Source organism: Tiliqua scincoides, chromosome 6, assembly GCF_035046505.1.
Source record: "Tiliqua scincoides isolate rTilSci1 chromosome 6, rTilSci1.hap2, whole genome shotgun sequence".
NCBI lineage: Eukaryota > Metazoa > Chordata > Lepidosauria > Squamata > Scincidae > Tiliqua > Tiliqua scincoides.
In genome coordinates, this window is record NC_089826.1 from 31,731,984 (window position 1) to 31,736,210 (window position 4,227).

The window sequence follows — 4,227 nt, forward strand, 5'->3', positions numbered from 1 at the left end:
GGTTTGTGCTGCTTCCTGTGGTGGAAGGGCAGTCACTGGGGCCTTCTCAAGGTATGGGAACATGTGTTCCCTTACTAGGGGATTGCATTGTGGCTACACCAGAGCTGGAAAGTTGGATAGGATTGGGCCCTTACAGCCCAATCCTATCCACACTTTCCTGGGAGTAAGCTCCATTGACACTAATGGGACTTACTTTTGAGTAGACATGCATAGGATTGGGCTGTTGTCTCCTATTCAGGCAACTGATCCTACTAAGTTGTTGTTTTTTTGTTCAGACAAGGTGACAGTTCAAACTCCAGACCACACCTCCTGCACTTAAGGGAAACTGGTATATATAAGAGAAAAGGAGAGTGAGAGAGAGAGGGTGTCCAAAGGGGGTTTAAATCATAAAACACAGTTTATTCAGGGACTGTTTATAATAATAGGAGGGGGAATCAAAATAAATGTGGTACATAGCAGGGATGTACTCCAGTCACTGGGCCGAGTCACAAGTTGGGTCACAAGTCAGCAACCACACAACTTGAGTCAAGAATCATAGCGCGCACCATCGTGACTTGACTCATGGAAAATTTAAAGTCATTTCCATGAGTCATGAGTCATTTTGAGAAACGAGTCATGTCCTTGAACAAAAAACAAACAAACAAAACCTTAAACCTTTTTCCTCCACTCAACCCCCCAAGCCCCTGAATCCTGGAACCACCTAACTTCCTCCCACCACATCTGTTGCTGCCATCAGTCTGAAGGCCAACTTCTGGAGTGTCCACAAGTTCAAAAAGTGAGCAAGAATACACACAAATAAGGGAATCTAGATAGGGAGTCTATTCAAGTCATGACTCTTTTCTGAGTCACTGACCCCGAGTCACGAGTTAAGTCAGAGTCAGTGACATCCACGACTCAAGAGTCGACTCAAGTTTTACAAAATAGCATTCTTCATGACTCTTGAGTCATCGCAAGTCATGGGCCCATCCCTGGTACATGGCATCAAAGCAATAAGAGAGGCAAAACAGCAGTACCAACAAGAGGCAAATGAATGAACAATAATACAACAATAACAATAATATAACAATAATCTCATAAAATGAGATCTCTCTCTCTCTCTCTCCCTGTGTGTGTGTGTGTGTGTGTGTGTGTGTGTGTGTTTCAACTGAAACAACTGTCTAAAGGCAGTGTGATAGTTAAAAAGAGGGAGAGATGAGAGGGTGAAAAGAGAGATATGAACTTGGCTTGTCTGGGAGAGGGAAGAGGGAGACAGGAGAGGTCAAAGATCATCTTGAATGCCTGAGAGAGTGAAAGGCCAATGGGTCCTATGTGGAAGCTATGCAGATAGTGTAGAGGGGCCACTGGTCAATCTGCTGAGATGAGTTGGTATTTGGAATGCTGAGCTGATTGCTTGGGCTTATTTAGTCAAGTTAGGCTGTGGGTCAATGACCAGGAATATCCAAGGAAAGCAGAGGGGAGCAGAAGGGGGGAAGAGGAGAAAAAGATAATCAGCCAAGCACACTCCAGTTATGACTTTGTGATTGATTTCAGCTTCAGTAAGGTCTTGGGGGGAAGGGGGCAGTATAGTGATTTCCAAGCAAGTTAGCTTGGTTGGAGGGGAATGCACAAGGGAAAGGAAGAGAGAGCTATGGATGGCTCTGTTGCTGCATGGCAACATTCAGCACAGTCTGTATCTTTATACAACTTTATAGACAAACATGCCATCCTTTGTTTTCCTGCAGTTTGTTCTGACCTCCTGGAGTCTTTTAAGGAGGAGTTCTCAGGTTGGGTCCAAGGGCTCATCTCACTAGCCTTTCAAGGAAAGATTGGAGTCTTGGTTGTTTCCTCACCTCGCCTCTGTTCTTGTCAATGCAGGGGAAGAGCAAACTCATTTAGGTTTGGTAGGGCATATCATTGATTTGAACCCATTGCTCTACAGTGGCACCAAATTGTCTTGTTTTTGGCTTGCACAGGATTTTTCTACTATCTTGAGAGTGGATCAGGCACTCTGGGTGTGATCTGGAAGTCACAGCTGCTATGGGGAAATTAGCATACTGGCTCCCATTCAAACTTTCCTCATAAAAATGAGACGAGGAGGAGGAGGAGGAGGAGGAGATATGGCGGAAACAGGAAAAAGGTATTCAAGTCTGGCTCACAGGCTTCTGGTCAGCCTGGCCTTGGCCACTGTTTAAGACAGGGGTCTCCAAACCCCGGCCCAGGGGCCAGATGTGGCGCACAGCAAGCCTCTTTCTGGCCCGCAGCCAACCTCTTGTCCCCTGAAAGCCTCTGGCCCACTCAACTGAACATGACCAGCACTGTGCTCTGATTGTGTCTGGAGGGGGTTCTGAGGGCCAGAGAGGTGGAATGAATGAGCCCATTCATTCATTTATTCACTCAGTTCCACCTCTAATTTATTTATTTAAATTTTATATTTAATTTTTTTTCTGGCCCTCCACACCATGCCAGATATTTGATGCGGCCCTCTGGCCAAGAAGTTTGGAGACCCCTGGTTTAAGACATCAGGCCACAGTGACATGGTATTAGGTGCCAATTTGTAATAACAGTGACAGGCTTTCTGTACTATGCCTTATGAAAGCAGAGTTTGGTTGCTGAGGATTCATAAGTTACTGATAGAGAATGCAATCCACAGTCTGCTGTTCCTGGATTGTGGGTTCCACTGAAACTTACGAGAGTTGCATGGAGATGGCACCTGCAACCAGAGTCATTTGGCACCCAATGCCCATACATTTTTGGTACCCCCCCCATGACAACATTAATACTCATGACATGAAATGAATAATAATGAATAATGGCAAGAAAAGAAGTGCAGACAGTGAACATTTTCTTTTACTGAACTTTGTGTGTGTGTGCGTGGCTTTGTAAGGCAGCAACAGCCTTCAGTAGCCATGGATGCTGCCACCGCCATCTTGGAGCAGCCTCACAGCCTCTCAGCCCCCCTCCCACACACACACACAGCCTGACACCCAGGCCATTTCCCCTCACCCTGGCCATCCTCTTCATATTCCACTGCCTGCCAGATTTCTCTCCATTTGTGTGGTAGAGATGAATGGCAGCCTGCAGACCTGTTAATTGCCTGCCTTCCTCAAAAGAAGATGAAAAAGTGCTGCTTGTTACAGTTGGTTATTGATCATCAGAATTGCCAAACTGACAAAGACAAACGTTCCCGGTGACAAACTCTGATCAAGCGCATGGTGATTTCGTGAGACCTCCACATCTCCATTTCTCTCTGGGCAAAAGAAGGGAAGATCTGTATGATCAGTACTGCTGTCACTCCCTTCTACAAGTCCAAAAGACTGTGATCGTTGCTTGCTCTCCAAGCTGCACCTCTTTGCCTGGGCGATTCTGAAGCCCTGCTAAACTCACTACATTCCTAATTTTCATGTGGTGCCTATTAAGAGGGCCTAAATATAGAAGGTTAAATCTTTGTGCATTTCAAGTTATCTGCAAGCCATGAAAAATCAGGGAAAAGCTAAACAAGAGAGTAGGCAGTCTGCCAGCAATAACATGGCATTAACAAGCAAGTGAAATATTTATAGAACATACTTGAAACAAAGGAAATGCAGCACTTCCATGACACAAAAGTTCTCAGTAGTTTCAGTAGTTCGTCCTGCCCTGCAGCACTGAGCACCAGCATCAATACCAGCATCACGAAGCAGTCGATTCATAAATTCACTTTATGTATCTTAAGGGAAGTAAAGTGAATTACACTGTTACCCTGCACATGCCCAATCTCGTCTGATCTTGGAAGCTAAGCAGGGTCAGGCCTGGTTAGTACTTGGATGGGAGACCACCTGGGAATACCGGGTGCTGTAGGCTTATACCATAGTCTTTCGAGACTGAAGGTTGCCAACCAACCAAAGTGAATTAAGACATTAAAAGTCAGGGTTGGCCAAAGACTATCTGGCACTTGAAGCAGCAGGCTTCTGCCATTCCCTTTACCTAGTAAGGTGCCAACCATTATCCTTGCCATCCCCCCTCCCACTCCCTGCATTTGAAACAGAAGGGGAGAACAGAACAGAGGGAGAGGACAATGGTGGGTTAGACTTTGCCAACGCTTTAACCAAGTGCTTCCTGAAATTCCGTGGCACATGTTGCCCACCCCCTGCACTGATGACGCAATCGCTGATGATGTCATTGCCAGTTACTTCCTGGTGACATGATGCTACAAAGCGGTAAAAGGTTCAGGGCAGGCAGGTGGGCTTGTTCAAGTGTGTAAAACCCATGCAT

General features: G+C 45.8%; 1 pseudogene; it reads left to right on the forward strand.

The window, feature by feature from the left end:
- Positions 1-3,697: 3,697 nt before the first annotated feature.
- Positions 3,698-3,816, forward strand: LOC136656346 (5S ribosomal RNA; annotated as a pseudogene).
- The last annotated feature ends 411 nt before the right edge of the window (positions 3,817-4,227 follow it).